The sequence below is a fragment of the Vipera berus genome, assembly GCF_964194415.1.
Source record: "Vipera berus genome assembly, chromosome: 1".
Taxonomy (NCBI): Eukaryota; Metazoa; Chordata; class Lepidosauria; order Squamata; family Viperidae; genus Vipera; species Vipera berus.
Window position 1 is genome coordinate 297,408,346 of NC_138202.1, and position 20,519 is coordinate 297,428,864.

The window sequence follows — 20,519 nt, forward strand, 5'->3', positions numbered from 1 at the left end:
ACCAGAAGTACAGGCAGGATTTCGAAGAGGCAAATGAACTAGAGATCAAATTGCCAACATACGCTGGATCATGGAGAAAGCTAGGGAGTTCCAGAAAAACATCTACTTCTGCTTCATTGACTATGCTAAAGCCTTTGATTGTGTGGATCATAACAAACTGTGGCAAGTTCTTAAAGAGATGGGAGTACCAGACCATCTTATTTGTCTCTTGAGAAACCTATATGCAGGTCAAGAAGCAACAGTGAGAACTGGACATGGAACCACTGATTGGTTCAAAATTGGGAAAGGAGTCCGGCAAGGCTGTATACTGTCGCCCTGCCTATTTAACTTATATGCAGAGCACATCATGAGAAAGGCAGGGCTAGATGAATCAAAAGTTGGAATTAAGATTGCTGGAAGAAATATCAACAACCTAAGATACGCAGATGATACCACTCTAATGGCAGAAAGTGAAGAAGAACTAAAGAGCCTCTTGTTGCGGGTGAAAAAGGAGAGTGCAAAACCTGGGTTGAAACTTAACATTAAGAAAACCAAGATCATGGCATTTGGCCCTCTCAATTCCCGGCAAATAGATGGGGAAGAAATGGAGGTAGTGACAGATTTTATTTTCCTGGGCTCCAAGATCACTGCAGATGGGGACTGTAGCCAAGAAATTAAAAGACGCTTGCTCCTGGGGAGGAAAGCCATGGCAAATCTAGACAGCAGAGACATCACCCTGTCAACAAAAGTGCATATAGTCAAGGCTATGGTCTTCCCAGTTGCAATGTATGGCAGTGAAAGTTGGACCATAAGAAAGGCTGAGCACCAAAGAATTGAGGCCTTTGAACTATGGTGCTGGAGAAGACTCCTGCGAGTCCCTTGGACTGCAAGGCGATCAAACCGGTCAGTCCTAGAGGAGATCAATCCTGACTGCTCTTTAGAAGGCCAGATCCTGAAGCTAAAACTCAAATATTTTGGCCATCTAATGAGAAGGAAGGACTCACTGGAGAAGAGCCTAATGCTGGGAAAGATCGAGGGCAATAGAAGAAGGGGACGACAGAGAATGAGGTGGCTGGATGGAGTCACTGAAGCAGTAGGCGTGAGCTTAAATGGACTCCAGAAGATGGTAGAGGACAGGAAGGCCTGGAGGAATGTTGTCCATAGGGTCGCGATGGGTCGGACACGACTTCGCAGCTAACAACAACAAAGAATCGTCTTTTTTTAAAGGGCAACTATAAGCAGCAAGCAAGCAATTGTGGGCACTGTCGTCCGAAATACGTGCCGGGTCTTAGGTTCCTCACTCCTGGTTTCAAATAGGAAGCTAAGAAGACGGGATGTTGTGTGTGTGTGTGTGGGGGGGGGGAAGAGTTGGATGGAAAGGCAACCTGCAGTTGCTCAGGAACTTATGCAGAATTGACTTGGGAGGCCGGTGTGTGGTGTAGTTGGTTCACATGGTGTGGTAGGATGGTGGGTTTGTTGTCACTGTGTGTTGGGGGGGAGAGAGCGGGGGGGGGGAGGCTCAGCTAATCTCAATGTACACATGTTGTACTTTGACAATAAAGGTTTTATTTATTTATTTATTTATTTATTTATTTATTTATTTATTTATTTATTTATTTATTTATTTATTTATTTAAATTTAACTCTCGCGCTCTCTAGTCGGCGTCCTGGCACTGACTCCGGCCTCCGAGGATGGTTCAGAGTGCCAGTCTCCAGAGAGCACTAGGACCTGGTGATCGCCCTCAGCCGCTACTAGTCCCTAGCGGGCAGCCGGGAGTCTTTTGGGGGCCTGGAAGAGAGCGGCGAAGCAAAAAGCGAGCAGCGAGTTGCGAGCCGAGGAAAGGCCGGGGCTCAGCGAGAGAGAGGAAGCCCTGCAGCCACATTAACATGTAAGGAAGCGCACACCCCCTGCTTCCGGGCTCAGAAAGGGCGAGTCTCGACTATCGCGTTTCTTTCTTTCTTCGGGGGAGGGGAGGGAGCGAAAGGCGAGGAAGCTCGCCGCTTCGGGACCTCTTTAAAGCCTTATCCTTCCGCCTCCCCCGGATGGGCTCGATTCCGTTCTGATGGCAGGGGCGGCTGGAGGAGGCGGCCACGTTTCCACCGACCGGCAGTGGCTCTCATTCGCCCGAAGTGAGGGCCAGTTTCGAGGTGGAGCTTACTTCCCGGGGCGTGGCCTTCCTGCTAGCAATTTGCATTTAGTACACGTTGTTCCTCTGGAACAGGGGTCTTCAAACTTGGCCCTTTTATGACTTGTGGACTTCAACTCCCAGAATTCCTCAGCCAGCTTTGCTGGCTGAGGAATTCTGGGAATTGAAGTCCACAAGTCATAAAAGGGCCAAGTTTGAAGACCCCTGCTCTGGAAAGTCATCTGCCGCAAGAGTCGGGCCCGAGTGCGCTACACGTGCTTCGGCATAAGAGCCCAGAGGCAGAGCGCCTTAAGTCAGAAGCCTGCAGCTGGTGGCCTCTCGCTGCGCCTGCGCCCTTGGTTCGTCTGGGTTCATTGGATGTGGGGAAATTCAGCTGTGGTCTGTTGGTATACAAGTAGTCCTCGACTTGCAGCAGTTCGTTTAGTGACCGACGTTAGAACGCTACTGAAAAAAATGACTTATGGCCGGTTTTTTCACAGTTGCAACCCTTGCAGCATCCCCACGGTCACGCGATCAAAATGCAGATGCTTGGCAACTGGTTCATATTTAGGACGGTTGGAGTGGCCTGGGGGGGTGTCATGTGATCACCTTTTGCGACCTCGCAAGCAAAGTCAAAGGGGAAGCCAGACTTACTTAACAACCCTGTTACTAATTTTAACAATTGCAGTGATTCAGGTAACAACTCTGGAAAGAAAAGTTATAAAATGGGGCAAAACTCACTCAGCAACAGAAATTTCAGGCTCAGTTGAGGTCCTAAAGTCGAGCACTACCTGCATTGGAATTACAAGCTAGTCTGTAATGTAGTGTATTTGTTTGGTGTAACCTAGGTTTAGGGATTAGCAGATAAATGTGAACGCAGCCTGGCAGTCATCTTGGATTCCCCAGCCATTCCTGTAGTGAGAAAGGTATCTGCGTGTGTGCTTTGGACCTTTGCTACTTGCTAATAGTCAAATCCTAGGAGGATGTCTTGTTGGGTCTTATAGTTCTTGGTAATAATAATGTCCAGGCTGTGTGAGGAAGATGGAAGTTTGGAAAGAAACCAAGTTGGAAAGGCCAGGAGGAGCACTTTTGATTTGTTCTTGACCCTTAGCAAGAAAATATAGCAAAATTCCCACTCCCATGCTTGGCTTTGTATACAGCACTCTGAATACCAGTTGATAGTGGTGATGTTTTTTTTCAACTTGTATGCTGTCCAACTCTGACAGATTGACATGCTGCTCTGGACAGTGCAGGATGCCAGAAAATGAGAGAATTACATTGCTAGGTGTAGCATGTTTCTGATAGGGAGCCCATAACCATTCTAGAGTAAGGTGCAAAGGAACTGTTGATAAGTCAGCCTGATCAAACATTTTAATGTTGACTAAAGAAATGGACCTTTGCATGTAAAGTCTAGGTGTGTTTTTCTCCAACCTGTGTTTTGAATGAATCTTTTTGCTGAGTCAAAACAAGATTAGAATGTGTTTAAATGTCAGGTCAAGCAAGGACAGGAACCCTGGTTTGTGTTGTCCTTGGTGTTTACTACCCAGACCAGAATATCTGATTCCAGTTTCTCAAGGTCGCAGTCTTGTGAAGTACACAACAAAGACTCATTTCCTTTCATTGCTTCCGGAACAGCCCCCCTCCAAATTCAAAACGGTTTGGATTGGAAGGTCAGTGGTGGTAAATAACCATCTAGAGGTGAGAGCATACTGCGTTTGTCTATTCAGGGGAGGAAACCAGAGACTGGGAGAGAAGCTGGAAGATTGCTTATGGTACAAATAAGTATATATTTTAGAAAATGTGAGTGTGGCAGAATGCTCTTTAAATCTGACTTATGTTGAAAGGCATCCTCTTCACCTGGAGACTAAAACATATGAAGAATGGCTGCAGGACCTGGGTTTGGCTAGTCCAGGGGTAGGCAACCTTGGCTCTTTTATGACTCGTGGACTTCAACTCCCAGAATTCCTGAGCCAGTATGGCTCAGCTTGGAAACTCCCTTTCCTCTCAGCATGGCTGGCTCAGGAATTCTGGGAGTTGAAGTCCACAAGTCATAAAAGAGCCGAGGTTGCCTACCCCTGGGCTAGTCTAAAGAAAAGAAGAAATAGGGGTGACATGATAGCAGTATTCCAGTATTTGAGAGGCTGCCACAAAGAAGAGGGGGTCAAATTATTCTCCAAAACAACAGAGGGCAGGACAAGAAACAATGGTTGGAAACTGATCAAAGAGAGAAGCAACCTGGAATTAAGGAGAAAATTCCTGTATTAGTCTCCAGGCCTTTGGTCATCTTAGTTGCTTTTCTCTGAATTTTTTCCAAAGTCTCAACATCTTTTTTCTACTATGGTGAACAAAATAAAGAATAAAGAATTTTAATGTTTTGGGACTGTAGTTCCTTTGCTTCCTAATCATTGACTACACTGGTTGAGATTGTGAGAAATTGGAATCCAAAGACAGGAGGGTCACCTTTTGCCCTTGGCTTTAGATAATTGGTCATTCTAACATCCTAGCATAGTGGATAATATGTATCATCATCTTATTGTCCCCAAATATCAAGTTAAAAAAAGAGACAAGGCATGTTTCTGCAATTGTTCCTCCAATCCCTCTTGAGGGCATTGTTTGGAAAAGACAGAGCCAAACATTTTTTTAAAGGGGCCATTAGAACATAATTGTATGCATACTTGTTTATAAGTAAACTGTCACTGAGTTCAGAAGAACTTAATCTCGAGGTGCAATTAAGATTACAGTTTTTGCTTTACTGTGATTAACTCTCCTCCAAAGGTATTTGTGTATGCTGGCAACTAAATATGTTAAGCAGAATATGTCTGGGGTTGTACATGACATGCTCACATGTAACAGACTTCATTCCAAAATGCATAGATTTGAGGACAAATAAAGTCAAGTAAAGGAATTTCATGATATCTCTCCAATAACTATTTACAGTTGTTGCATTTATATTTTATTCTTAATTGACAGCAAGTATCAGCATAACCTACCTGATGCTTTTGCCAAAGGCTTTCTCTCCTTTTTAAATTAACTAATTATTTAAAGTGTTCATTGCCATACTTTTCTATGCAAATATGACTATAGGGCCACATCTGAATTATTTCCCCCAAAATCTCAGGATTTTGTTGCTGCTTTTATAAACCCCACTACTAGCTTTGGTAGAAGATGGTCAAATAAAAGCAAGGAAATTGCAGCCACTGGTCATCCGGCCAAATTCCGAAGAATCAAACTTGTTTATTTTGGTAGCTGTCCATGGTAAGCATGAATGAGGCTGACCCCAAAGTTATATAGAAGATAGCAATGAATGGGGAGAATGATGATAGTGACAAGGTATTACACTAATTGAAGAAGTCAGAGAAACAAAATTCACCTGTGATATAACATCCAAAGAACATTCATTGTGGCAGTAAAACTATACAACAGTAAATCTGAAGGATGAACCATTTGTTCCCCCTAAATATTTTCAAGGTCTGTCATTTAAGGCAGGCAACTTTACTTTTCCAGAAAGAATTTTCATCAAGAAATGGAATCCTAAATAGGATCTGAGCTGATTATTATCAGAATGGAATCTGCATTATGCTACTTCTTGATGTAATTATTGCAAGGGATTTTGCATTTTCATATGATACCCCAGTCTTGACTTCAGCTTAAGCAATGCCACAAGGAAAGATTATTTATGCAACTGTCCAGACTGGTTTCTGAATCTTGCTACTACCATTCCATGAATGCTGTAGTGACTTTTACCCAGATTGTAAACCTGTATTCCCCTATCACTAGAATTGTGAATAGTGATTTGTCAAGGACTGTGTTCTGTCATCTAGCTATGAAAGCCTACTGGTCCAAGATGAAACTTGGAAATCAAGATGAAGAGACAAACTTTCTTTCAACAACTAAGCATCATTTCTCCAATCATCAACACGGATCCCAGTTTCATCTATGTACATTTTCTCTTTTTTAGTAACAGAACGATCGCAGACCTTTATCTTTGGGGAAATGGAGGATAGATTTCCAGAGCCCAACTTTGGACTAAGATTTAGATTGCAAAGAATCCTGTTCAGAATGCAAATCTCTTGAGGCACCACTTCAGGAAAGAAGTTGTTCTCTTTGCTTTCCTACACAAGATAGCACAAGGTAGCCTGCTACCAAGGGGAAATGGAAGAATGTGCCTGTTTCATTGTTGCAGTTAACTGGGGTGTAGATAGAGGAATTCTAGGATCTCTACCAGTCTGGCAAGCCAGTCAACAGAAAGGTGACATGGCTGAATTTTCTGATGATCAGATTGCCTGGTGCCTTCTAATAATTAGGTGGTCTTTCTTTTGTTAAGACTCTGGTCAAGCCTGCTGCCCTCGCCCTGATCATTCCTTCCCTATCAGACTCCTGCCAGTTACGGTAATTCATCTGTACTTTGGCCGTTCTGAATTAGTTTCTAAGATCTAAGCAGTTAAACACACCCTGAATGCTTTAAGATTTTACTCTAGAGACATCAGTGGTACAAAACATTTCTACTCCCCCAAATATTTTGAACTTTTGGCTTGGCTATATGAGGTCAAGAAAAGTACTTCAATTTAGCATCAGTGATTTTTTATTTTTATTTTTTGGGGTAGCTTGAGCTGTGAAATTGAGTTACTCTTCAGAGCCCTTTTTGGAAATACTGTGCATTGTAAAGGTAGTATAGTTTATATCAGAATGCCCTTTAATAGGATAAGGTGAAACCAAATGGAATTTCTGGGTGGGAAATATGTTCTTTTCCCATCATTGTTATGTTGGGCACCAATTTGCAACTAGTCCCTGAAAGAGCTAATCAAGTCTAGATTACAGAATATGATGAGGATGTGATGAAAATGGCCCCAAAATCCAGACGATTTCCAAAAGACTTATTTCCTGTGGCATACAGCAGACAAGGTACATTTCTGCTAGGTAGTCACTGGTTCAATTTGTTGCATTTCTATACTTACAGGAACTCTATAAGCCAGGCAGGAAAGCTGCATCTTTTCTTATACCAGGCTGTGGAGGCTTCCAGCATTAACATGGGAACTGGTCATACCAGTATTGAAACCAAGTGTTGGGTCAGAGTTGCTTTCACTGATGAAGAGGACACAGCAACAGAACAACATTTCAAATTGGCCCTGATCTTACCAAGCCACAGGAAATAAGTCATTTATTTCACAAAACAACACAGGCTAGAGAAGGTTGCCATTTTGTGTGGCTGATCATAAATCACTAGACTTCCTTCTACTTTTTTTGCATATTAAACCATAAGTAAATGCTTTTACTACAAATAGGAGATTTGCATTTCCGTCTATCTTAAATATTCTGGTGGACTTTTAGGAATAATGGGAAAATATATATATACCAAATTTGAAGACATGCCTTAAAACAGTCTTTCCCAATCTAATCGCAAAATATGATACTGCCGTTCCCAAATTATATGAAAAGCATCAGACTGGAAATAACTGCTAAATATTGATCTGTTGCATTGTAAATTATGATCACAGAAGTTCTGTGGTTATCCAATTAGCTTGTTCACTAAGATGGTGCATTTCAGTATCTCTGAATAAAGGAGGGCTTGAGTATAGTTTATATAAATTGCTTCATTGTTTTTTTTTTAATCTAGATTCTAGACCAAGGATTACAATACAGAAATCCCTTTGAGAGAGTAATAATGCCTTGCTTTACAACTTCTTGTATACAACTTTTACCTGGTTTGCTTTTCTCTGATATTAATGTTTTGTCCTTGGCACTTGTAATCTTGTTAGCATTAAAAAAATTTCAAGTCTATCAGCACAACAAATAATACCATTTTAACACTCCCATTTTATTACTGAATTGAAAAATATAATTTATGTCTTTGTTTCTCTCTCTCTCTCTTTGGCTGCTTTTCTCACAGGATGCTCTATTTTCTTGCATGGCATCTCTGAACTCTTGAGTTTGGTGGCAACAGCATAAAGGTCTTTCATTAATCATGCAAGTGTTTGCTTGACTATTACAAATTGGGAAAACTACTGCTGACTCCATATATAAGAACCCAACCCCTTTTAGTAGATGTTATTTTTCTATAACATTATGGGAAATAGCCATAAAAATGGATGTTCGAACAGCATGTATTTGATTACTAGTGTTATGCAATCTTGTTCTAGTTTTACATGGATATCAATGCACATGTCACGGATGGAAGCATTATCATATCAGATTGGTTTCTGGATTATTTTAATGACAACCTGTTGGAACACGATCTTGGTCAACAAAATAGTAATGCACAAACATTCTTTATAGTATGTGTCAGACTGCTGATTTTTTGGCTCCCGGTGCTCTTATACAATGAATTGTTTTTATGCCATAGGTATTGACTCCGCTTGGGTGTTCTGCATCCTATCTGGAGATAATTTCAGTGGCAAAGAGGCTGTTACTCAATAACCATTTGCCAGTGATGTGGGACAGTAAGTAGTCATTAAGCAGAAAGAAAATATAGAGTATAGGTTAATAAGGAAATAAGGGGAAGAAGCTGAGAAAGGAGAATGTGTACGGAAGAACATATTCATTGTTGTTTTCTCAGTGCTCAACAATGTCAGTCAAATATTTTGCAGCTGCATTTGCACAGCATGGGAAGATTGGTTAGTTTTTATTTGGGTTAGGTTCTTTTGTGTTGGATGTCAAACTCATATGCTTAGTTGATATAGCAACTTCTTGCATGAATCTCACACAATAGTGAATTCAGGAATCAGGCTGAATGTATTAACCAAACACAGGCATTGTATTAACAGGAATGTATTAACCAAATCAGGCACCTGTCTCCAGCTTATGACATCCCCTGCATTGGCAACTGCTTCATTCTTCCTAATGAGCTAACCTGGTGGTTTTCCACACCTAAAGCTCTTCTTAAAAACTATGGCATAGAGTCAAGCAACTGTACACAATGGGTACAGATTTGGAAGAGAAGCTGGTAGCTTGACGTGAGGACCCTTTTACTCTAAGAAAAGAGCAAAATAAGCCACTTCTTGGTGCTCAAGCTGACTGTTTACTTGTCCTAAGTTAAGAGATTAAGGGTACCAAAGCTGTTCAAGTTTTGGAATTTAGAATTTTGGACCCTTAAAGCTATTGGGTTCCTAATAATAATACCTCCAGCAAAGAGCCATTGTAAAATCCTGTTTAGGTTAGTTAGCTCAGGTAGAGAACCATGCAGTGCAGTTGTGTGGAATGTGCACAGCTGAGAATCTTCCCCAAAGCTGGGTTGAAGCCAGAGCTACAGACAGTACAAGTTTGTTTCTGCTTATTGAGGCAGAAGGGCAAATGCTATTAATTCCGGGACAATTAATAGTTCCCCCAGATAGCCACGTTACTAGGTGGAAAATATCACCAACTCAGAGTGGTGGCAGAAGGCCAAATGGTGGGCATACACTTGCATGCCATCACAAGTAATTGGGCATAATGACCCCTTTGGATGCTGGTGCATTTGAAAGCTTAGGGGCTGCTGCAGCTGTGTCAGTTTCGGCTCTACCATTTATCAACCAGGAAATGGGAACGAGATGCCTTCCAAGCCACACAAGTTTCTCCAGCAGAGGGCAGTCATTCCATATACTGCATTGCATTGATATCACAACAGCACCCAAAATTTAATTGCTAAGCTCTCATTATCCCCATTGTATAATTTCATTTTTAAGCATTCTTCATTATATTTGTACATGCATCTTCAAACTTTGTTCGCCATCTTGTGATTGGGCTGTGGATTGTCCATAATTACTTGGGAACTTGATACAACCATTCATTGTAGGTATAACTACAATAATTCAAACTTTCAATGCAGCAGGATTCATTTTTAATACCAACCTCTTTTCAGTTAGCCTATATTAATGCAGTACATTTTAAGGTCAGTGTAGAGGTATTGAACTGAATTCTAAAATACAAAATTAGGATTAAGTACAATTTAATTCAAAATTGGTTTTAGGATAATGACCTTATTAGGGCAATCAGGAAGAAAAAAATATCTCTCATTTAGATCTCTCCCCCCTTATGATTGATATGGTTCTCATTGAGAGAAGCCTACTCAGTGAAGCAAAATGATTATTATGAACTATTTTCCTGTTGGTGGCAAGCGCTGATTTTAGATTGGATTTGATATGACGCACATATTGAATTCATGTACGCCTATCTTGACTGGAATCAAGTCTTGAGATTTTTAAATAATTACCACAAGGTGAATATGTTTGGAATTGCTGTTTAATTATTTCTTTATGCCTTTTTTTCCAGTGGTTGATTTCTCTAGGGATTGAACATTCATTCTCTCACACCTAATTAGCTGTTGTCCAGGAATGTAGTTTTATTTATTTATTTTTTAGGAGAGCATGTTGCTTTGGTACTTACTTCAATAACTTGCATGATTTTATTAATTTTCTTACTAGCACCCTAGGAACTTGCATTTTATTTAATTTAGCCCAAATATACCCTTCCACGCAAACAGAGACTACCGTTATCCATATCTGGCCAGCCACTTAACCCAGCACTTCTTTGGTAGTTATCTATTGAGTTTTAGAGTATGGAACACTGGGAAGTATAAAGACTAGATTCTGGAGAAGCAGGCAGTCCGTGATCTTTTTAACTATAGTAATCCTGTAACAGATTATCCAAATATGTATTCCTCAGGCTCTTAATAGCTGCTATCACTCAATCATACACACGCAAGCCTCTGTTGATTGGACCATAACAAATAAATCTCTATTTCCTTCTAGATTCTTAAACTGGATAAAAATGTAGGTATTGCTTTGTGGTAAAGCATTGCTTTACATGTGTTTGGTCATAAATCTCTTTGGTTAAGGCTAGAAACCAAAACTTCAAACAGCTATTGACAGTCTCTATTGTGCCATTTTAGATTGATCTATTAGCAGTAATATTTAACTGAGTTTATATGTTGAAATAGCTACAAACAGATTATGGTAATGCTATTATGTTAAAGCCAGTCACTCTTTGCCTCCTGTTTCTTGTGTATTTGGTGGAGAGATTCTGCTCTTAGGAGATTTGTGGATTCCTGCAACTAAGTGGAGGTGTTTTTAAATATTTACCAAAGAACTCATTTTGTTGGTACTTTAAGATAAGTATTTTACATGTATCTCCCGGTATATTTATTTTATTTTACTTTATTTGAAACAGTCAATTAAGCAAAGTTCTACAAGGACAGATGAGATAAAAAAAAGCTGTGTTTCAGCTCAGAAAAGGTCTCAGTTTGTCCACAGTTGGTTTAACCACTGCAAAATAAACAAATCCTACTTGCCTACTTCCTAATGCCATTAAGATGAACTCACTGATTAGCCAGCTAAAGTTTCTATGGATTGAAAGCCTCCACACCATCAACACATTAGCAAACATTAACATGACACAAATCATTAAAGGCCCCATTAAGGTTAGAGGCTGCCCTGAAACTTCACAGTAAAGCTGCTTTTTTTTTACACATTGCACTCATCTCTGCACTTAAGAATATTGTGGGGGGGGTGGATTTGCTGGAAAATGTACTTTGCTACATCCTCAGGACCCCAGTTTACATGTTATGTTTTAGGAAAAAGAAAAGACACCTCCCCAAGATTAGTGTGTGTAGTGGGGTGCCCCAGGGCTCTGTTCTGGGCCCAGTGCTCTTCAATATCTTCATTAATGATTTGGATGAGGGGATAGATGGGGAACTCATCAAATTTGCAGACGACACCAAGCTGGCAGGAATAGCCAATACTCCAGAAGACAGGCTTAAAATACAGGAGGATCTGGACAGACTCGAACACTGGGCACTATCTAACAAAATGAAATTCAATGGTGAAAAAAGTAAGGTTCTACATTTAGGCAGGAAAAATCAAATGCATAGGTATAGTATAGGTGGTACCTTGCTCAATAGTAGTAACTGCGAGAGGGATCTCGGAGTCTTAGTAGACAATCACTTCAATATGAGCCAGCAGTGTGCTGCAGCTGCCAAAAAAGCCAACACAGTGCTAGGCCGCATTAACAGAGGGATAGAATCAAGATCAAGTGAAGTACTAATACCACTTTACAATGCTTTGGTAAGGCCACACCTGGAATACTGCATCCAGTTTTGGTCACCACGATGTAAAAAAGATGTCGAGACTCTAGAAAGGGTACAGAGAAGAGCAACCAAGATGATTAGGGGGCTGGAGGCTAAAACATATAGGGAACGGTTGCTGGAATTGGGTATGTGTAGTTTAACAAATAGAGGGGTGAGGGGTGACATGATAGCAGTGTTCCAATATCTCAGGGGCTACCACAAAGAAGAGGGATTCAAGCTATTCTCCAAAGCACCTGAAAGCAGGACAAGAAGCAATGGATGGAAACTAGTCAAGGAGAGAAGCAACCTAGAACTAAGGAGAAACTTCCTGACAGTTAGAACAATTAACCAGTGGAACAAACCTGCCTCCAGAGGTGGTGAATGCTCCAACACTGGAGGTTTTTAAGAAGAGACTGGACAGCCATTTGCCTGAAATGGTATAGGGTTTCCTGCCTGAGCAAGGGGTTGGACTAGATGACCTCCAAGGTCCCTTCCAACTTTATATTATTATTATTATTATTAAAATTAAGGACTCTGAAATTTGGGAGAAGTCAGCCTTTCTCTTCAACTTTTTGATCCTTCCTCTTTGTAGTTTTCCTTTCCGAGATTGTTTATTGCTTTGTGCTGGCATTACTAAAAGCTTAGGAAGAAGGGTTCCTTGTTCTTATTATCACTGTGCCACCAAGCTTAACTCCTGGGGCTCACAAGCAGAAAAAAACCTGCCATTCCACCTCTGGAATGCTTTTTTTCTTCCTCTGAAACAGGTTACGTTGGCATCACAAACCTCAGCCTTTGTTCTTCTGTCTTCCCTCATTCTGTCAAGCAAGCATAACTTTTCATCTTTAGCTTCCTCTTCATTCCTGGCACACACATGGTTTGGGACATCTGAAGAGCTGCTTATTCCCACACAAAGCCACCTGCATACTTCACTTTCAGAGGTTCTTTTCTAGACATTACCACCCTCTGACACAGGAAGGTGGCAAGCAGCGAGAGCCTTCTGGACTTTGGGAGAAGAGATGTAGTTAAGTGTTAGCAGGAGGAGTCAGGTGGCACCTTTTCAGATCAACAGATTTTATTAAAGTTGATTTACAGCTGAAGAAAACTTACACATTTGGGTAAAATGAAGTATTCTGATTTCCCCAAGAAGTGTGGCTGGATCTTGGCTTAATCACTGTGGAAGGTTTGCAAAACATGCCGTACAGAGTTCCTACAGATGGCTTAGTGAGGCACACAGATGTCATCCAGAAGATGTTGATAGAATTGCTTATTTAGGTTTTTATTAATAATCTTTTTCTTCTCTGAATGACTTGGCTCCGAAGAGACTTCTTAAAATAAAAGTGCTAGAATTTCTCTCTATATATATAGACTCAAAGCCTCTTTTTCTGGCTTGGTTTCCTTAAAGCAGCAATAAGGTAGCATATATGTATACATACATCCTGTCTCCTGCCAAATCAAATGTTAAGTGATGGTTTTATCATCATCATACTAGGTAAGATATGCAAGAGGTAATGTAATCTAGCAAGGCAGGATCAATGACATGAGATACCTCAGCAGGAGTCTAGTAGCAATAGAATAGCTCAGGGCTATGAGTAGTGACTAGGCATGGAGCATAATCAAGACACAAGTGAAGGTTATTTGATTGATAACTAAGGCAGACTTCTAGATAGGTTTTCATAATCATTTTGCCCAGTGTTCCCAAAGAGTCAAGAAATAAAGTCTTGAGCGCCATATCATTCTATTCATTGGTCCTCTGCCAAGGAGCAGCAATACTTTCACGAGTCAGAGATTTGAGTTTCAAGGCATGAGGAGTTGGAGGGGACTGGTTCCAATCTGGATTCCATGCTAAAAACTAATGTTTTTTAGAAGCAGGGGATTGTCTGCAAAGGCTGTGCTACCATCATTTGATTTTCCCTCTCTCAGCCCTACAAGATAAACCAGATCAAGAAACTGACACTGTGTAGCCTAAAACTAATTAGAATGGGTATAGGTAAGAGAAACTTGCAAGACTCAATGTGCTTCTCCTCCTTCCTCTTTTATCTTCATGTGAATTAAGGAGGCGTCTCTCTTAGGTGGTTTTCTTTCTCTTTCTTTGTATGGACCTAAACTACGTTTATCTGTTCATTGCCTTGGTAATGGACCTTCTATCTTTCACACCATCATCTGTGCTCTCTCCACCCTCTTCCTTCATCAAGATATCTGAAGGAGTCATGAAACTGGTCACACTAAAAGATACAGAATTAGCAGAAATACCTGTTCAGTGATTGGCTTGCGCTTTGGATTTTCTTTTTATTTCCAGAAAAACCTTCACTGCTGTTTCTCAAGGAAGCTCTTGACAGGTAGTCCTTGATGTACTGCTATATAATTGAGCCTGGAATTACAGACAAAAGTCACTGTGGTTGTAAGTCGAGGATCATGTGACCCGATTTTCCGAATTTTGTGCGTGGGGGATAGCTGTTAAACAAATGCCATGATCATTAAGCAAATCAGTTTTACCTAATGGGTATTTTTCCCCCCCTGGAAACCAGAAATAAAAGCTGAAAACTGACCAAAAAAAAAAAAACATCGTAAATCTCAGGATGTTGCAAATGGCCATAAAAGCGAGCCAGTTACTAAGTGCCCAAATTGCAATTGTGTGACTGCAGGGGTGTGTTTGTGCAGCCATCATAACTTCACGAATGTGTCATTAAGTACCTTTTGTGGGTCCACTGTAACTTTGAACTGCCACTAAGTGACCAGATTATAAGTTGAGTGCAAACCTTAGTTCCAGATTCTTGTACCAGGTTTTCCTGCAACACTAGGCTGAGTTGGTCAGTTTGTTCAATACTCTTTCTTTTTCATTATTAGTATGAATTAAATGTTTCAGGAGAGGGAGGGATCCACAGTACCTATATCATTTTTTCTCAATATTTATTTTATTCAAAAAAAGTTAAAATACAAAGCTCCAAGAAAAAAAATTCCACAGGAACAAAGCATTTAAAAAGTAAATTAAAAAACCACAAACACATGTACACCTATTATCCCCCCCCAGTTGGATATCAATAAATATATTGCAAAAATATTACTTTGCTACCCCTTAGAAACAGCCCAATTTTTAAAATATTTTATAAAACGGAAAGCTATTTCTATCACTGATTAATTTGGCAGTAATGAATGAATGTCAAGAATTTGACAATTATTTCCTTTAATTGGAAGCTTTTGTGGATTTTGCAAATGAGATAATAACATTTATCCTCAAAATATTAATATTAAACTATCAAACAACATGGCAAAAGTAATTTTTTGGGCAAATGTTTAGACAAATTTAAGTATGCCCACAGCTGACTGATGTAACCTGAAATCTAAAGAGCACTTCCATAGGTAATAACAAAGGAGGACTTTGTAGTTCCTTAACATATTTGCTAGTATTAGTAACTACATTTATTATGTTAGTTAATCCTGAACATTGGTGTAGTTTAGAAGCTGTTTGTTCTGTGACTTGGAACAATTTGGTCTGACGTTTCTTTGGGCCATAGCATAGTTTCTGCTTAAAGAATAACTCTTGTATGGAGCATCTAAGAGATTCAGTAGAAACATTGTTAAGAGAAGCCAACAGAATAAGATGTTGGAATAGAAATTCATGGCCACCAAGATAAAGAATGAACGAGCAGATGAGCTCTTCAAAAACAGCAGACCTAATTTCATTCATTTGGTGACATATATTTATGTCACAGTATATATGGCAACATAAATATACAAATGCACACCTGAATCTAAAATTAACTATACTCCTGATTCTGTTTAGCTTTTTTTTCTGTATTCCTCTTCACCTGGAACGCTCGTGAAGACTATAGAATAAAATTATAGTTTCATTTCTTCTGTTGTGGGCTTGTCAGATAATGTTAGAATCACCAACTTGTAGTATGGGTTTGTGAGAAATTAGGCATCCCATATTAACTAATTATAGTAATCAAGCAAGAATACACTGTAGTGGATGTGTTATGTTAGCACGTTCTGACTGAGCCTTGCTTTTTAGAGAAGTGGTTAGCTTTTGCATCCCACTTTTAAAGATTTTCCTGAAAATCCATCTTCTTTATAGTAGTGAAGATATAACACTTTGCACATAGACAGTGAACTCTTCGTTAGTTGCAGGGCTAAACCCTAAGAATTCTGGTTCTGAAGCTAGGGCTCGGTGCCATCACATACAGCCATAGTTTGGCACTGGAGAAACAGTGAGAAAAGAAAAACAGAAGGCAAATAGTGTTTCAGTGACTCTGTGAAGATACTGTTAATACTCTGCAAATCTCGAAAAGTAAATATATCCTGGCCTCTCCCCTTGCTTGTTTAACAAGCACATTATGCAGAGTGTGTGGTTTACCAAGATGAAAACAAGGAAAAGGCTTTTGTATATAGGAAAAGACTCTGTAGTCTGCTTAAGATTCAGATCCATCTCTATGTTAAGTAGGAAATCATGGTGACCCATTTTGCTGTCTAGGCTCCTGAGAGAGCGGAAGCCATTCCTCAAGTAGCCTGAAGGGTAGCCAAATATGGAGAACTTTGAGAAGGGAGAGCATGAGGGACCGAGACATTGGGTGGGCCTAGCTACCAACAGGAGTAAAATTCATGCCAGGAAGAAGGAGTAGTCAAAGTAGGCTCAGTGTCAGTCACAAAGATAAAAAGGGCATTGGTGTATTGAAGTGATGGAAAAGATAGTCTTCCCATTCCAGATTATGTATGTCTGTTAAGACGACTTACAGTGCACCCAAATGAATAGGCTTAACTTCCAAGAAAACAAATTTAGGTTTGGGGCACAAATTAGGTTGCAGATTTGGTCTTAGCTGCATGTTAGAGCACTTTTAATTTTCACATTTTTATACTGCACACTCCTACAGTGGGCTTCACAGGGGCTGAATTCATGAACATCTAGACTCATTTTCAAACGTTTTCAGGCTTCAGATCCTGTTCTTAAAAAAAACCCTCCCAGAATCTGTGTTCAAGAATAAGAACTCTAGTGATAAATATTGACTGCATTTGTGTGAAGTTGTTATTGGCCATTAATCTTTCATGGAGACTCTTCAATTCTCAGAATTCAGTTTGCAGAAAGAAAGAAAAAAATCCCTGATATAGACAGACCATGGCTTTCTCAAGCCAATGTTCTTGATTTATAATCTACCGTACTTTAAATCGTAAACTAATCATACAGGCCTCGGATTACATAACACCAGCTAGAGGTTCTCAAACTCTGTGTTGGGTTTTCCTGGGGAATTTAGAGTGGGTTGCAAAACTTTTTTTATTTTGCCTTAAGCATGTTGGTTGATCATGGAGGTATCAACAATAGTCAGACTTACAGATCAGGTTCTACCTGCTTCCATTTTTAATGAACCACTAATAGTACTCTCGTTTTTAAGCGATCATGTTCTAGAACATTAGTTTGAAATTAACTTTTATACTTGCTTATCTATACTAGCAACTGTATGAAGGTATCTATTAAAATCTGTCAGGTTGAGTCATGCATTGTGGTGTTCCAATCCCGTGACTTACCTACGCCTGTTCAGCGGTGGGGTGCAAATACAAAAGACTGTTTTGATTTGTGGCATTACACGGCACATCTATGCATATTAGCAACATATTAGCATATTGTATTCATTTTATAATGATGTTAGGTACTATTATTTGATATGAGTGCGTATATACCAGATAATCCTCGACTTGCAAGCATTTGTTTACTGCAAGGGTAGGCAACCTTGGCTCTTTTATGACTTGTGGACTTCAACTCCCAGAATTCCTGAGCCAAGTTAGCTCAGGAATTCTGGGAGTTGAAGTCCACGAGTCATAAAAGAGCCAAGGTTGCCTACCCCTGGTTTAGTGAGTGTTCGAAGTTACAATGGCACTGAAAAAAGTGGCTTATGGCTGGTTCTCACAGGACCATTGCAACATCCCCCTAGTCATATGATCAGATTTCGGGCACTTGGCAACTGGCACGTATTTATCATGGTTGCACTGTCCCAGAGTCATGTGATTCCTTCCCCCTTTGTAACCTTCCCAGCCAGCTTGTGATAAGCAAAATCAATGGGGGAAGCCAGATCCACTGAACGATTGCAATTGTTCACTTAACAACTGTGACAGAAAAGGCTATAAAATGAGGCACCCACTCCACATTACAACTGCTTTGCTTAGCAACAGAAATTTGAGGCTCAATTGTGGTCATAAATCAAGGATTTACCTTACCGAATTATGGGAAAGTAGTGGTTATACCCGTATTTCACATTTTGCCCAAACCCTAACCACAATCACGGGAGGCTTGCACAAATTGATCAGTATGTTGGCAAAGTTAGTGAATTCCTGGCACCAGGCTCAAATAGTAAAGGTAAAGGTTCCCCCGCACATGCGTGCTAGTTGATTCTGACTCTAGGGGCCGGTGCTCATCTCCATTTCAAAGCCGAAGAGCCAGCGCTTGTCCAAGGACGTCTCTGTGGTCATGTGGCCAGCATGACTAGACGCCAAAGGCGCACGGAACGCTGTTACCTTCCCACCGGAGTGGTCCCTATTTTTCTACTTGCATTTTTACGTGCTTTCGAACTGCTAGGTTGGCAGAAGCTGGGACGAGTAACAGACGCTCACTCTGTTACGCGGCACTCGGGATTCGACCCGCCAAACTGCCGACCTTCTGATCGACAAGCTCAGCGTCCTAACCCACTGAGCTCAAATACCTTTGGCCAATTTAGTAAATTCAGCCCGTGAGGCAGGGGAAAAGGCAGCCAGAGCATTTTCTCTCGATCCTCAATGCCAGTCTGGCCAACTGCTTTTGGCTCAGGCCTGATACGTTGATAATCGCAGCCCGAGATGATCAAGAACGGGGGGGGGAGGGCTCCACGAAAGGAAAGGCTTGCACAAAGCAAACCAACTTCTCTGCGGTAGAAACGCATCCTTTAGTTTGGGTCGGAGTCCCTTAAAAAAACGGCGTTAACCCCGGAGCAGCTGAACCGGGAGCGCGTCCGGAACAAAATAGTCGTCTCCATTCATCTCTGTTCTGGCTTGCCGGCGGCTCTCGGCTTCTTCAGTATCCGCTCACCACCTTCCTGCCTCACCACCCGTGATGTCTGGCGGCGGGAAGGCGGGCGGGCGCGCAGTGGGAGGGTCTCTCTGCGGGCGGGGTTGCCTCGAGCGGCCCCGCCCCGTTCTATTTGAAAGACACGAGGAGGCCGCTAAGCTGAGAAAAGGGCAGCCGCGATCGCATTGGAGCTGCCGGGTAGGTAGAAACTTTGGGTTCCCGCTCTTTACTGCTTTCCACTTGCAGGTGCTTTCGGGAAGAGGGAAGACCTTCCAGCGCAGGGCGGCAGGTCGTTCCCTCGACGTCCAGAAATGCTTTCCCATTCATGGCCCAAAGGAGCGGCCGGAGGGCGGGGGAGAGGCGGCAGAATGGGCGCCCGCGGGCTTGCCGGCACCTGTCGCTTCTCGGGCTTCTGGCCCGGCAGTGGGTAGGATCGGCTTCCCGGCAGGCTCGCTCCCAACCCCTAAGACAGCGTTTCCCAACCTTAGGAACTTGAAGATGCGTGGACTTCAACTCCCAGAATTCCCCAGCCAGCTATGCTGGCTGGGGAATTCTGGGAGTTGAAGTCCACGCATCTTCAAGTTCCTAAGGTTGGGAAACGCTGCCCTAAGAATAGCGCCCCGCCGCCGCCACGAGGTTCCTCTCCATCTCCTCTCCTAACTTGAGACGGAGCGTTTAATTCTCTGCGTCGGCGGCTGAGTAATTTACGGCTGCTGAATGCCGAGAATTTCCCCCCCCCCCCGAAAATGTGCCGAAGAGCCGCCGGCTTCCTTTTCCGCGGAAAGGAACCACTTCGAGCAGCAGCGTTGAAATTGGCGGGAAGGAAGAAGAGGCGCTTCGGACGTGGTGGAAGGGGTGTTCGCAGGCCAACTTTTCTGATTCCCCCACCCACCCACACACACAAACACACACAAAAACACACTTATTGATGCTGTCGGAACTTTAGCTGTCTTTGAACAACGTCTCTTAAATGAAGCGTGATTAAAAAAAATATTCAAGGTGGTTGGGCGGGAAAGTGCCGTGTAATATCTGTAACCTTGCAGATCACCCGTTTTGGGCTAGACAAGGAATGCCTAGTTAGCGCTTTTTTAAAAAAATCCAGTTCACACATAGCACATATTGATTTCTCTGCCTTTGACGACAGTAGCAGAAATGTGTGAATGAGTTCCTGAGAAAAGCATAGGGGAAGAGCTCAATGAACAGGATGCTTGTTCTGTGTGCAAGAGGTGTCCAGGTTCAGTCCTTGGCATCTCCAGGTAGGGCTAGGGAAATCGGGTGAGCTACTGCTAGTTGTAATACAGTTTGGTGTGGATCCAGGGCATCCTGTAATCTAAGCTAAGGCTGGGTCGGT

General features: G+C 41.6%; 1 protein-coding gene across 3 annotated transcripts in view; it reads left to right on the plus strand.

Annotated features, from left to right (window-relative positions):
• Positions 1-1,343: 1,343 nt before the first annotated feature.
• Positions 1,344-20,519, plus strand: part of SLC29A1 (solute carrier family 29 member 1 (Augustine blood group)) — a 74,157-nt gene continuing 54,981 nt past the window's right edge. For 2 of the 3 annotated variants that reach the window (XM_081342179.1, XM_081342182.1), the window contains exon 1: positions 1,344-1,868. The gene's annotated coding sequence lies outside the window, so the exon portion shown is untranslated. Of the gene's footprint in view, positions 1,869-18,950; positions 19,367-20,519 lie in introns of those variants that run through there. The other variant, XM_081342180.1, reaches the window with a different exon arrangement.